Source organism: Bos taurus, chromosome 1 (assembly GCF_002263795.3).
Source record: "Bos taurus isolate L1 Dominette 01449 registration number 42190680 breed Hereford chromosome 1, ARS-UCD2.0, whole genome shotgun sequence".
Taxonomy (NCBI): domain Eukaryota; kingdom Metazoa; phylum Chordata; class Mammalia; order Artiodactyla; family Bovidae; genus Bos; species Bos taurus.
This window is the reverse complement of record NC_037328.1, coordinates 139,498,037-139,513,272: the sequence shown is the minus strand read 5'-3', so window position 1 is coordinate 139,513,272 and position 15,236 is coordinate 139,498,037. Positions and strand designations below refer to the sequence as shown.

The 15,236-nt window shown below is 43.6% G+C and overlaps 1 protein-coding gene across 10 annotated transcripts in view; it reads left to right on the top strand.

The window, feature by feature from the left end:
* The first annotated feature begins 758 nt into the window (after nucleotides 1-758).
* The window catches only part of LCA5L (lebercilin LCA5 like), a 41,911-nt gene continuing 27,433 nt past the window's right edge, over nucleotides 759-15,236 (top strand). For 2 of the 10 annotated variants that reach the window (XM_024992769.1, XM_024992716.2), the window contains exons 1-3: nucleotides 759-1,019; nucleotides 1,339-1,495; nucleotides 14,022-14,179. The gene's annotated coding sequence lies outside the window, so the exon portion shown is untranslated. Of the gene's footprint in view, nucleotides 1,496-14,021; nucleotides 14,180-15,236 lie in introns of all 10 variants that reach the window. The other 8 variants (XM_024992726.2, XM_024992734.2, XM_024992751.2 and 5 more) reach the window with 8 other exon arrangements.

Genomic DNA, 15,236 nt, shown 5'->3' with positions numbered 1-15,236 from the left:
CTGTGATTGTGGTTTTCATTCTTTCATTCTGGTTTCCAAACTAGAGATCAAACCCAGGGCCCTGCATTGGGAGTATAATCTTAACCACTGGACCACCAGAGAAGTTCCAAGGTGTCACTTTGCGACAATAACATGGGCATACATTTTTTTTTAAGAAATACGATTACCCTCAATGTGGATTAAGGTTTGGAGACATTTATTGTTTCACCCACCAGGGAAGCTCTATTGTACCACTAAAAACTCCTAATCAATCACTCATTTTTTTTTTACTTTTCCTTGGTACTTTTCTCTACATGGTAATTTGTCTTCACCAAATATGCATTGCTTTGGGATCAGATTTTCTGCTACGGAGAAATCCATCTTTATAGAGTTTAACACGGGCGCTGTGCTCTAGGTACACGGCCCTACCAGGCTGGGGAGCGGACATACACATCGGACTTGGATTCAACACAGCCGGTGCGCGGACGCGAGGGACCCGACGCGGGAAGGATCCGCGGTAACTCTGCGCCCACAGGGACGCCGAGGGGCCGTCTCCCTCGCCACGAGCGCGCCAGGACGCAGGCGTGGTCCTAGACGCCGAGGAGGAGCGGTGGGAGGCTTGTTTGCGAACGTCTTCGCAGCCAGCTGACTTTACCCTAACAGTCCATTGGGACGGAACTCACGTCCCCGCCCAGGCCGCACGGACGCGGTCTCGAGTGCGCGTGCGCGCAGGCCTTGCGGGCCTGTTCCCTAGCCCCTTCCGGCTGGCGGGCCAGTCCCAGGAGGCCCCGCGCGCCGGTTTCCAGGGCGACGCGTCAGAGCCGGGGGCCGCGGGGCTGGCGCTGCCGCGCGAGTAGCGCTGAACCGTTAACCGCCCAGCCGCCGCCGCGCCCAGCCGAGCCTCCTGCTAACCTTTCTGAGCCCTCCGGTGTCTCCCGATCACTCAGTCCGCCCCTGCCCAACTCGGGCATCGCTGCCTGGCTCTGGAGTTGGTAACGTAGCCGGGTCTTCAGGCCGCTTCCTCCTGCAAACGCGGTCTGGTGAGGAGCGGCCCTCGGCGTCCTCTTTCCTGGTTCAGACACTGTGACTCAGCCCACACAGCGCACTCACAAGCCCACGCTGTCCCGGGCGGGTGGCGGGTCCCGGACCCGCCCGCACGCAGACTGGCCGCCAGAGGCTGACGGGCAGGGGACGGCCGGCCCCAGTCACCCCACCCCACCCCCCTGCCCCATCACGCGGGGGCAAATTTCACCCCTTCCCCAATTTACTCGCTTTCACTATTTCCCTTTTAAATCTGACACCTTCATTTATGCATCTACCGGCTTGCTTTTGCTTTGCTTTGTTTTCTTCTAATCTCAGCGCTGACGGTCCCTTAATCCCCATCCCCTGGAAGTCTGAACCGTTTGCAACAGCATCTGTATGTTTGCCCCTCCCCCGCTGAACTCAGGCTCGGAGCTCTCTGTCCGCAATTTCCCGGTGGCGCGTTAACATTTCCTTGCCACACTTGTGCCAACAGGTAACTTTTTTCAGACCAGATTTTCACTGCGGAACGTGACCTTGAGTCTTTTTTTTTTTTTTTTTTAATCTACACTCACTTTCTTAATGAATTCATCCAGTGTCATAGGCTCAAAACCAATCTCAATGCCGATGAACCCCAACTGCGTTTCTCCTGTCCTGAGCCTCCTCTGAGCTACAGACTCGTGTCTTCTGCCCACATCTCTCCATAGATGACTAACCATCTCCTACACAGCAAGTCCAGAACGCTTCTCCCAAACCTACTCGTCCCCATCCCAGTTACTAGAAGCCATTGTCAGTTGTCTGGGCCTTGGGAGTCCTCCTGTACTCCCTTTCTTCCTCCATCTGCACCTTCAGTCTGTCAACACATCCTTCAGAATGTACCTAGAATACATGTACAGTCCTACCATTTCTCCCAACCCCCACTGTCACCACCCAGGTCCAGTCCTGGATTATGTCAGAAGCCTCCTAATTGGTCTCTCTGCATTGAGTAGAGACAGGCTAGTTTCCCTTTCTCTGTTATTTCATGTGAGTTAGGTGGGGTTATTTTTTTTTTAAGGATTTGAATTTTATAGTTTATAGATAACAATACAACATTTTTAGTATGTATTTTGAGAATTGTGACCTTTAAACCAGTAGATAAAGCTCCGTAAGTGCCTTACTATTAAGCTAAAAATCAAAAGATGCCCTTTAGCTTTCTGAGGCTTAGGACAGTGTCTCTGGATAGAGCTATGGCAAGAACATTAAAACTAACTGATTTTAGGGAAGAAATAAAGAATCTGTAGACTTCTTCCCAGTGAGAAAAAGAAGTCGTGGAGGAATTTTACAGTCTGTTAGTAGTTTTTCTTGTTTGGTGTTTTAGAGAAGCACCAATAGAGGTGAATTGAAATGGGGACACAGTAGCATTCCTGGGCTGATCCCTTTGGTAGCAAGTCCTGTCAGTCACAGAGTGATGCAATGACTGACAAGACTTGTCCGCTACTCTCTGGGAGCGGATGGCCCCGCCCACCTGTCCCCTGGCCAATCGCAAACGCCCACCTTCGTTTTCTTTTTTTTTCCATCCCGTGAAACCCTGACTGAGGAAAGGAGCAACAGTAGAACAATTGCGATTTGCAGAGGGTTTGTGGGATGTTCCACTCTCCCGCGGCTCCTCCTCATCCCGCGTGCTTTCACGTCCCAGAGCCTCTTAAAGCCACAGGAGGGGACTCTCCTCCAGCTCCAGCCACCACCGCAGCAAGTTCCCCTGTGCGTTGGGTCTTACCCCCTCCTGCTTGCTGTTACTTTTGGCTGCCCATTCTTTCACCCGTGTCATCACCTCTCCCATCTCTGCTGGCTCTTTCCCTTGGCTTTTAAACATGTTTAAGACCTCCCATTCCAATCCCAAAGAAAGGCAATGCCAAACAGTGCTCAAACTACCGCACAATTACACTTATCTCACGGGCTAGTAAAGTAATGCTCAAAATTCTCCAAGCCAGGCTTAAGCAAAACGTGAACCATGAACTTTCAGATGTTCAAGCTGGTTTTAGGAAAGGCAGAGAAACCAGAGATCAAATTACCAACATCCCCTGGATCATTGAAAAAGCAAGAGAGTTCCAGAAAAACATCTATTTCTGCTTTATTGACTATGCCAAAGCCTTTGACTGTATGGATCACAATGAAATGTGGAAAATTCTGAAAGAGATGGGAATACCAGACCACCTGACCTGCCTCTTGAGAAACCTATATGCAGGTTAGGAAGCAACAGTTAGAACTGGACATGGAACAACAGACTGGTTCCAAACAGAAAAAGGAGTACGTCAAGGCTGTATGTTGTCACCCTGCTTATTTAACTTCTATGCAGAGTACATCATGAGAAACGCTGGGCTGGAAGAAGCACAAGCTGGAATCAAGATTGCTGGGAGAAATATCAATCACCTCAGATATGCAGATGACACCACCCTTACGGCAGAAAGTGAAGAGGAACTAAAAAGCCTCTTGATAAAAGTGAAAGAGGAGAGTGAAAAAGTTGGCTTAAAGCTCAACATTCAGAAAACGAAGATCATGGCATCTGATCCCATCACTTCATGGGAAATAGATGGGGAAACAGTGGAAACAGTGTCAAACTTTATTTTGGGGGGCTCCAAAATCACTGTAGGTGGTGATTGGAGCCATGAAATTAAAAGACGCTTACTCCTTGGAAGGAAAGTTCTGACCAACCTAGATAGCATATTGAAAAGCAGAGACGTTACTTTGCCAACAAAGGTCCGTCTAGTCGAGGCTATGGTTTTTCCAGTGGTCATGTATGGATGTAAGAGTTGGACTGTGAAGAAAGCTGAGTGCCAAAGAATTGATGCTTTTGAACTGTGGTGTTGGAGAAGACTCTTGAGAGTTCCTTGGACTGCAAGGAGATCCAACCAGTCCATTCTGAAGGAGATCAGTCCTGGGATTTCTTTGGAAGGACTGATGCTAAAGCTGAAACTCCAATATTTTGGCCACCTGATGCGAAGAGTTGACTCACTGGAAAAGACTCTGATGCTGGGAGGGATTGGGGGCAGGAGGAGAAGGGGACGACAGAGGATGAGATGGCTTTATGGCATCACCGACTCAATGGACATGAGTTTGGGTGAACTCCGGGAGTTGGTGATGGAGAGGGAGGCCTGGCATGCTGCAATTCATGGGGTCGCTAAGAGTTGGACACGACTGAGCGACTGAACTGAACTGAACTGAAGACCTCCCATCACAAAAGAAAGAGAAACAAGCTCCCTGACCCGCACTCCTCTTCATTTTCTAGTTAATAACTGTCGACTAAAAAAACATGCACAACGTGAGAGCTGCAAGTTAAGTTTTATGTGGGGCAAAATGAGGACTGCAGCCTGGGGAGGCAGCACCTCAGATAGCTCTGAGAGACTGCCCTAAAGAGGCAGTGCTGTGCTTAGTCACCCAGTCGTGTCCAACTCTTTGTGACCCTGTGGATTGCAGCCCATCAGGCTCCTTTGGCCAGGAGATTAACCAGGCAAGAATGCTGGAGTTGGTAGCCATTCCCTTCTACAGGGGAGCTTCCTGACTCAGGGATAGAATCCAGGTCTCCTGCATCACAGGTGGATTCTTTACCACCTGAGCCACCAGGGAAGCCTGAAGAGGCAGTGGGGGAAGATCAATACATAAGATTTTGGTGAAGGGGAAGCCAAAGCAATGAAGTACTAACTTTAAAAAAGGTTCTCTGCTAGTCACTAACTTTAAAAAAGGTTTAGTGCTTTTCTAGATATGAGGAGATGCAAAGATTGAGATCATGCAGTCAGTTCCTGAAAATATCTATCTAAAGACTTGTCCCACGTTTCCTTGGAGCACAGAGTGCCTCACTCTCCACCCTATATTCCCTTCAGGGAGTGTTGAAGGTCAGTAGCTGCAGCACAGGCAGATGGCAAATGTCCTTCTTGTTTTTTGTGTGTGTGCGCTAAATCACTTCAGTCATGTCCAACTCTTTGCAACTCCATGGACTGTAGCCCACCAGGCTCCTCTATTCATGGGATTCTCCAGGCAAGAATACTGGAGTGGGTTGCCATTCCCTCCTCCAAGGGATCTTCCAGACCTAGGAATTGAACTCACATATCTTACATCTCCTGCATTGGCAGGCAGATTCTCCACCACTAGCGTCACCTGTTGTTATTCAGTTGCTGCCAAATGCTCTTGGCAAGTGCCAGTTTGTAGTTGACATGTCCAATTTCTCATCCCCCTCGACAGGCAAACTTTGGTAAAGAATCGCGGTATTCAGTGTATCCATTCCTCATCTCTCATTCCTCAGCCTGCTCCAGTCTGCCCTCCACTCTCACCTCTGCATTAAAACAAGAACCGCTAATCAGACATCCCTGGCCATTCAGTCTTGCTCAGTCTCCCAGCAGCATTTAAGTCTGACCCCACAGCAAAGGGCTGCCTTCCCTCGGCCCCTGTGCCCTCAACCTCCACACTTCCTGCTCCCATCCCAGCTGCTGTCCTCTCCTGGCTTCTTAGCACTGCAGTTCCTCAAAGTGCAGTGTCCTCCCCTCAGGCCCCCAGATTCCAACACTAGGCACAAATCCATGCCCACCATCTCTATGCTCTTGGCCCCCCAACTTGATCTCTCCACTTGGCATCTTCTGAGTTCAACCCATAGGTCAAGCTGTTGGGTGGCAACACAACTTAATACCTCTCAGACCCCCTGCAACTTAGCACACACAAGCCCTGATGGTCTCCCCCACCCACCCCACTGGCACCCCTGCACTGGAATCCAGGATTCCTCCTTGACATTTTCCCTCCCGCCAGCATCCAGTGGGCCTCCATGCCCCAGTGACATTGTCCCCCATGCATCTTTCAGATCATCGCAGGCACCTCGGTCCAAGCTCCCGCCTTCCTTAGTCCCGCCTTCTGCATCCACTACTCTCTGACATTTCCCTCTTCTGTTCTCCATCTTGCACAGGGATGGAGAATGCAGCCAGAGTCACCTGTTCAGAAGGCAGCGCTCATCATATCCCCCTTCCCCAGCCTCTCTCTCTTCTTAGTGCTAGCTGTCTGTTCCTCTTGGATGAATGAGCCATATCATAAATGTGCCTTCTGATGCCCTGAAGCTTGCTCACCTCTTGGACCTCTGGAGACCCATCTGCACCCCCTGGAGTTTCTCACTGGGCCCCAAACATGGGGCCCTCCTCCATCGACAAGCCCTGGTGCTGCCTCTTCTGTCCACACCGTTCTTCCCTCATACCAAACATTTCTCTCTGCCCAGGCAGTTCCCACTGACCCCATATATCTCAGTCAGCTGGCACTGCTCTAGAGAAGCTTCCCAGGTCACTGTCTGGATCAGGTTTTTTTGTCACGTGTCCTCACAGACTTGTAGCTTTTTGCTTTAAAACACATAGAACAGTCACTACAGTGATTATTTTATTACTGACATACTAGCTCCACAAAAACAGACACATTTCTGTGTTCACTATACCCTCCACACCTCACACAGCTCCTGGCACGTGGTAAGCACTCAACTGTGTGTTGAAAGAGTGAATGAATGAACATCCAAATGTGTAAGATCGAATTTGGGATATTTTTATGGAATTTTATTAAAATAAACATTGTAATGAAAAAGAGTCAGGTCAACACTGGAAGTTAAAAAGATATGTGGCAGCGGCTGGGAGAAAGAGCTAAAAGTTTACACATCTATAAATTTAGCCCTAGAATGTTGAATTTTTCTGTAGCCCATGCAATAGTTGGGCTTCCCTGGTGGCTCAGACAGTAAAGAACCTGCCTACAGTGCAGTAGACCCAGGGTCAGGAAGATCCCCTGCAGAACGAAATGGCTACCCACTCCAGTATACTTGCCTGGAGAATCCCTGGACAGAGGAGCTTGGTGGGCTACAGTCATGGAGTCGAAAGGAGTCCCCCATGACTGAGCGAGACTGAGCACAGACGAGTGCGGTAGTTGCATTTGCCACTGCTTGGTGGGAGTAGAACTTCTAACCCTGAAGGTGCTTCTTTGGGAGGCCTAGTCTGGTAATGGATTTGAACAGTTTGTCAAAAATAAATAAAATACATAAAATTGTTAAATACCCAAAACCTACATAATTTGTCTATAACCATCCAAATCTTGAACATGGCACAATTCCATGTTATCCAAGAAAGCTTGCAACTTCTGATGTATATAGATATATTTAATGTATGGATTTTCGTGCTGGACTAAACCTTAGACATCATTGAAAGCAGAAATTTTCATACATTAAACCACTGAGACCAGACAGCTAGATATACTGCCAAGAGCAAGAGCTCAGATGCCACACAAGCCTTTTTCCCTTCTATAGTATGCTCTCTTTCTTCTCAACCCTGTGTTCATTCTTAAACTGCCTTTCTTCACTATTAGAGAGATCACATTTCTGAAGCCAAAAGTTGGGACACATCATCTTATTTATTTTTAATTGGCGGATAATTGCTTTACAATATTGTGTTGGTTTCTGCCATTACTGTTGTTCAGTTGCTAGGTCATGACTGACTCTTGCAACCCCATAGACTGTAGCCCACCAGGCTCCTCTGTCCATAGGATTTCCCAAGAATACTGGAGTGGGTTGCCATTTCCTGCTCCAGGGTATCTTCTTGACCCAGAGATGGAACCCAGGTCTCCTGCATTAGCAGGCAGATTCTTCACCACTGAGCCACCTGGAAGTTCTGGTTTCTGTCATACAGCAACATGAATCAGCCATATGTATACATACATCCCGTCCCTCTTGAACCTCCCTCCCTCCTGCCACCCCATCCCACCCCTCCATGTCATTGCAGAGCACTGGGTTGAGCTCCCTGGGTTATACAGCAACTTCCCACTGACTGTTTTACCAATGGCAATGCATATTCAATGCTACTCTGCCAATCTGTCCCACCCTCTCCTTCCCCCACTGGAACATCATCTTAAAGGTGGATACGGTGTTCAAAATCATGTTCTTGAAAACCCTAAAATAAGTGATCATCTTACGTACGTAACACTGGTTTTTTAAGCTAAAGGAAGAGCTTTTGTATTCATTTTACATTCTGCTGAACTTTGTGTCAAAGAGTTCAGGCTTTTCCTCCTGTAGAATGACCCTCAACCTGGGTCCAGCTGGTGCCTCCCCGTGACCCAACTCAGGCCAGTTCCTGGCAGGGAGATTTCAGGAATGACCCTTTCCCCTTAGCAGTCTCCAGAGGGCATATGAGATCCACCTGTCCCACTGGTGGTTCAGGCCTTGCTGACCAGATGACGATCAAGGTGTCTGCCAGGTTTCTGCACAAAGCCACCCTCTTTCCATGTTTTTGGTTAGTATTATGCACAATCCTGTTCCTTATCAGACTTACACTCACTGGCACTTAGCATTCAATGGCAGGTCCTGCCTGTTTCAACTAACTCCCTGATAGGCATCAGTCATTGTTTCTTTTCCTCTGTTCCTTCTACATTTATTAGCTGTCATTGTGCCATAAGGAAGAGCTTTCTCTTCCTTTCTCTATTTATTTATTCATTTGTATCAGTATGGACTCATAGGTTCCTATCTTATTTAACAGGTTGTCATCTTATTTCATCCTTATTTATTTTGATGTTCAAATTGTCCTAGATTTAATGGGAGAATACTTCAAGTTGGCTTCCATGTCCTTTAAGCACATACCAGCTTTATCTTGAACTTTACCTGATCCATGCCTGGAATTATCCGTTTCTCCAAGGAACTCTGATTCGAGTTAGTAGTTGTTGTTCAGTCACTGAGGTGTCCAACTCTTTGTGACCCTGTGGACTGCAGCACACCAGGCTTCCTTGTCCTTCACCATCTCCTGGAGTTTGCTCAAACTCATGTTCATTGAGTCAGTGATGCCACCCAACCATCTCATCCTCTGTCGCCGCCTTCTCCTGCCCTCAATCCCTCCCAGCACCAGAATCTTTTCCAATGAGTCAGCTCTTTGCATCAGGTGGCCAAAGTATTGGAGCTTTGGCTTCTGTATCAGTCCTTCCAATGAACATTCAGGGTTGATTTCCTTTTGTAAAGAATGGTATTTAGTGAAGAATGGAGCTCAGTGTGCTCATTGTTACAGGGGTGTCATTGCTTCTAGGTCCTCAACAGAGTTAGGAAAAATACACACACACACACACATCTGTATTTCTATATCTGTCCCTGTGTGTATAAAATGTGTGTGTATGTATGTGTATATATATATATATATATATATATATATATATAAAACCTAACACTTCAGGGTTATTTTGAGCCTTCCCCCTCTCTGTGTAAGTAAAACTCTATCAGGCAGAAAACAACTTGATTTCCTCAATGATCTTATTTGCTCTGTGTAGATAATCTCCCGATCTTGCTGTCATCTGTTGTCACCCACTGCCCCCTACACACATCATCTCCTCCCTACCCAGCTTTCTCAGCCTCCAGCCATGCCACCACTCCACCAATGCCTTTGCACCAGACAGCCTTCTTGGTTTTTAGAATCTCCACCCTGAGTGTTTGATGAGAGAGCTGGCTAGTTTCTCTAGCTAGTTTTTCCAAAGCAAACAATCCCACCAGCTCTCCAGAGTTGGTGATCTTTTTTCTAGATGTAGTCTGGACCAGGTATAGAAAGCTTCTTTTGAGAACATTAAGTTACTTTCCCAAAGCACTTGAAGTTACCCTCTTCTTTGACTTTAAACTGTATAATACTTTATCTTTTTATTTTACATTTTAATAGCCTATTTTAGTCTCATTTTGATTCATAATGATTTTCAAGACAATCTCTAATAGTTTCCTGTCATTGCTCTAACAAATACCACAAGCCCAGTGACTTAAACCAATACAAATCTGTTCTGGAGGTCGGCAGTCTGAAATGTGTCTCATGAGGCTAAAAATTAAGATATCAGCAGGGCTGGATCCTTCCAGGCATTCAGGGAAGAATCCATCCCCTTGCCTCTTACATCTTCTAGAAAAGACTATATTTGGCCTATGACCCCTTCCTCCATCTTCGAAGCCAGCATAAAAACGAATGGGGATATCACTGCAGTGCACAGACTTCTCATTGCAGTGGCTTCTTTTATTGAGGAGCACAGGCTGCAGGCACACTAGCTTCCATAGCTATGCACACAGGCTCAATTGCTCTGTGGCATGTGGAATCTTCCTGGACCAGGTATCAAACCTGTGTCCCCTGCATTGGCAGGCGGATTCTTATCCACTGTATCACCAGGGAAGTGGTAAAAAACTTTTTTTATATTTTTGGTTGTCTCTGTTGCTGTAATGTGCTTGGTATATAATGTGTTCATACCCTTCACCCATTTTACTCATGGATTATCATGAGTTCTTTATAAATTAAGGAGTTGAGTTAGCTGTTTGTCATATATGTTGAGAGTAGTCTTCCCAGTTTCTGATGTGCCTTTTAAGTTTATGACTTATTTTTTGTTATAGAGAAGTTTTAAAATTTTTATATATGCACCCAACATGCTGCTGCTGCTGCTAAGTCACTTCAGTCGTGTCCAACTCCGTGAGACCCATAAACGGCAGCCCACCAGGCTCCCCCGTCCCTGGGATTCTCCAGGCAAGAACACTGGAGTGGGTTGCCATTTCCTTCTCCAATGCATGAAAGTGAAAAGTGAAAGGGAAGTCAATCAGTCTTGTCCAACTCTTCGTGATCCCATGGGCTGCAGCCTACCAGGCTCCTCTGTCCATGGGATTTTCCAAGCAAGAGTACTGGAGTGGGGTGCCATCGCCTTCTCCGCAATGCTATGAGACTAGAAATACCTACAAGGGGGAAAAAAGGCAAAAACACAAACACATGGAGGCTATCTGCTACTAACTAACCAAAGGATCACTGAAGAAATCAGGATATAAAAAAAAATACCTGGAGACAAATGAAATTGAAAACACAAGGATCCAAAAGCAGCAAAAGCAGTTCTAAGAGGGAAGCTTACAGTGGTACAAGCTTACCTCAGGAAACAAACAAAAACAATTCTCGAATAAAACTTAACCATACCACTAAAGAACAAGGAAAAGAACAAATGAAACCCAAAATTGGTAGAAGGAAATAAATCAAAAAGATCAGAGCAGAAATGAAATAGAGACTAAAAAAAAAAGTCTAAAGAATAGAAAAGATCAGTTAAACTAAGAGCTGGTTCTTTGAAAAGATACACAAAATTGTTAAATCTTTACCAAACTCACCGAGAAAAAAAAAGAGGGTCCAAATCAATAAAATTAGAAATGAAAAAGAAGTTACAACTAATACCACAGAAATACAAAGGATCATGAGATGACTACAGCCAGCTGTATGCCAATAAAATGTAAAACCTAGACGAAATGGACAAATTATCAGAGAAATGTAAAATCTCCCAAGACTGAATCATGGAAAAATAGAAAATAATAAACAGGCCAATTACTAGTAATTAAATTGAATCAATAATGTGAAAAAAAAAACTCTCAGCTAACAAAAGTTCAGGACAAGATGGCTTCACAGGTGAATTCTATGAAACATTTAGAGGAGAGTTAACACCTGTCCTTCTCAAATGATTCCAAAAAATTGCAGAGGAAGGAAAAATAAAACAAACTAGTGAATATAACAAAAAAGAAAAAGAGACTCACAGGTATAGAGAAGAAGCTAATCGTTACCAGTAAGGAGAGGGAGTAGGGAAAAGGCAAGATGGGGTAAGGGATTAAGAAGTATAAATTAGTATGTATATAATAAATAAGCTACAAGGAAATATTGTACAGCACAAGGAATATAGCCAGAATTTTATAATAACTATAAATGGAGTACAATATTTTAAAATTGTGAGAATCACTTTGTTGTACCCCTGAAAGATATAATATTATAAATCAACTTTACCTCAATAAGAAAACTTCTTAAAATTTTGTGCAGTTTTTCTAATTGTTTCCTTTGTGGTTTGTGGGCTTTATTTCTTGCCACCCCCCCCATGTTTTCTTTTAACATTTGTTTTTCACATTTACATTTTCAATTCACCTAGTGTTTATTTCAGTGTAAGAAAGGTAATAAGAATTCACTTTTGTTTGATTTCCAGATGGAAGTCTAGTCTGTTGCCCCCACCCCATCATTTCTTGAATGTCTACTCTTCTCCACCTTTATTTTATGCCAAGTTTCCATATGTTTCTGTTTCTGAAGTCTTTATTTCATTATATTGTTCTGTCTATTCAAGCACTAGAATCAAACTCTTTTACTAACTGTAGTTTTATACCTTAGTATCTGATAGAGGTGGTCCTTTCTCATTTTTTTTTTCAAAATCTTTTTTGTTCTCATTTTTCATATTTATAACTATGTGAATTTAGTATCATTTTGTCAAATTTCTAAAAAATTACTCAACATTTTTACTAGGAATATTTTGATTATGTAAATTAAATTAGGGAGAATTTACATCTTTATCACCAAAGTCCTTCCTATATAAGGACACAGTATGTGTTTCCACATACATAAATCTTTTATTTCAGTAGTTTTAAAGTTTTCTTCATATTATTTGTATTATACTTGTATCAGATATTTTTGATTTTTTAGCTGATATAGTAAGTGGGGTCTTTTCATCTGTTTTCTAAGTCATTTTAATTAACATATGCATTTAATAACCTATGGCTTTATTGAATTCTCATTATTTTATAATGTTTTATGAGGTTTTCTAAGTTTAAAATTATATTATCTACACATAATAAATCGGAGAAGGCAATGGCACCCCACTCCAGTACTCTTGCCTGGAAAATCCCATGGACGGAGGAGCCTGGTAGGCTGCAGTCCATGGGGTCGCTAGAGTCGGACATGACTGAGCATCTTCACTTTCACTTTCATGCATTGGAGAAGGAAATGGCAACCCACTCCAGTGTTCTTGCCTGAAGAATCCCAGGGATGGGGGAGCCTGGTGGGCTTCCGTCTATGGGGTTGCAGAGTCGGACACAACTGTAGTGACTTAGCAGCAGCAGCACATATAATAAATAATTTGCCTTTTTTCCCCAACATTTATACCTGCTATTTTTTCTCATGTCCAATTTCAGTGGCTAGTGCCTACAGAACAATTATTAATCAACAGAAGTGAGCATTGGCACCTTTATCTTAATTTTTACAACACTGTAAATTAATGTTTCACTGTTAAGCATGAGGTTTGCTTTTAGTTTTAGATATGTATTTCTTTATTATATTGGCAAGCATTTATTTAGGGCATTGAGTCGGGTCACTAGTGAGAAGTTTGTCAGGAGTAATGGATATGGAGACAGGAATTAAGCATACAGGCACCCTGAACATTAATTTATTTAATCAATATTTATTGAACACATTATTTCCAAGGAACTCTTCTAGGCACAGAGGATACAGCATAGACAAAACTATCAAAAATACTACCATCATGAAACATATAATTTACAAATCACTTTGATAGAGAAAAAGCCTTATAGTATGTGAAGTATAAAGCAATTCATATGCAAATGAATGAATATTAATAATGGTTCAAAACTTTTTAAAAATTTAATTAATTTATTTATTTTACTTTACAGTATTGTATTGGTTTTGCCATACATTGACTTGAATCTGCCATGAGTGTATATGTGTTCCCCATCCTGAACCCCCCTCCCACCTCCCTCCCCATCCCATCCTTCTGGGTCATCCCAGTGTACCAGCCCCGAGCACCCTGTATCATGCAGCAAACCTGGACTGGCGATTCGTTTCACATATATTTTACATGTTTCAATGCCATTCTCCCATAACATCCTGCCCTCTCCCTCTCCCACAGAGTCCAAAAGACTGTTCAATACATCTGTGTCTTTTTGGCTGTCTTGCATACAGGGTAATAGTTAACTTCTTTCTAAATTCCATATATGTGCATTAGTATACTGTATTGGTGTTTTACTTTCTGGCTTACTTCACTCTATATAATAGGCTCCAGTTTCATCCACCTCATTAGAACTAATTCAAATGTATTCTTTTTAATGGCAGAGTAATATTCCATTGTGTATATGTACCACAGCTTTCTTATCTATCCATCTGCTGATGGACATCTAGGTTAACTTCTTTTATAAATGTTTGTATATGGGCTCTTAAAATTTTACTTCTGTAATATCATTCTAGGTTTTTTGAAATACATTATTTTCTTAAAAAGAAATCAAAACATGTCAAAAAAACACTATCCTGAAAACTTCATAAATACTACAGTGTGAAGACCCCTCCACTCAGGACATAAAGTTGATTTTTCATACACTTTAGGAACATCTGGTAAAGAACACCAGGTATGCATTAATTCATTTTATCTTTATTTTAAATTGTATTCATTTTTATTTTTTGGCTGCGCTGGGTCTACATTGCTGTGTGCAGGCTTTCTCTAGTTGCTGCGAGTTGGGGCTGTTCTTTGTTGCCATGCACAGACTTCTCACTGGAGTGGCTTCTCTTGTGGAGCAGAGGCTCTAGGCGCATGGGCTTCAGTAGTTGCAACACGTGGGCTCAGTAGTTGTGACGCAGGGGCTTAGTTGCCCTTCAGCATGTGGAATCTTCCCAGACCAAAGACTGAACCCATGTCTCCTGCATTGGCAGATGGATTCTTATCCACTCCACCACAAGGAAGTCCACATTTATTCATTTTAAAACATTTTTGCTTGTGTTTATTTTTCGGTTGGCCTTGTTATAAAAGCAGAATTGAGCAACTATACAACACTGTAGAATTCAGAATTATTCAGATATAAATCTTGCTCTTCAGCAATCTTATTTCTCATTCTATAATTAAATGAATGTGATTTACAAATTTATTGTATATATAAGCAGACACCCCTTTTCACTACAGTGCATTCCAGAAAAATCATATCATCAAAAGATTCACCATTTTCCATTAGTCTTTTTAATTGTGGGTTATATTCCTGAGTCATTGTTGTTGCTGTTCAGTTGCTAAGTTGTGTCCAACTCTTTGGGACCCCATGGACTGCAGCATGTGAGGCCTCCCTGTCCGTCCCCATCTCCCAGAGTTTGTCCAAGTTCATGTCCATTGAATCGATGATGCCACCCAATCATCTCATTCTCTGCACTCTCTTCTCCTTTTGTCGTCAGTCTCTCCCAGCATCGGGGTCTTTTCCAATGAGTCAGCTCTTTGCATCAGGTGGCCAAAGTACTGGAACTTCAGTTTCAGCATCAGTCCTTCCAATGAGGATTCAGGGTTGATTTCCAAAAAGCATTCAGGGTTGATTCCCTTAGGATTACCTGGTTTGATCTTGCATTCCAAGGGACTCTCAAGAGTCTTCTCCAGCACCACAATTTGAAAGCATCAATTCTTTGGTGATCAGCCTTCTTTATGGTCCA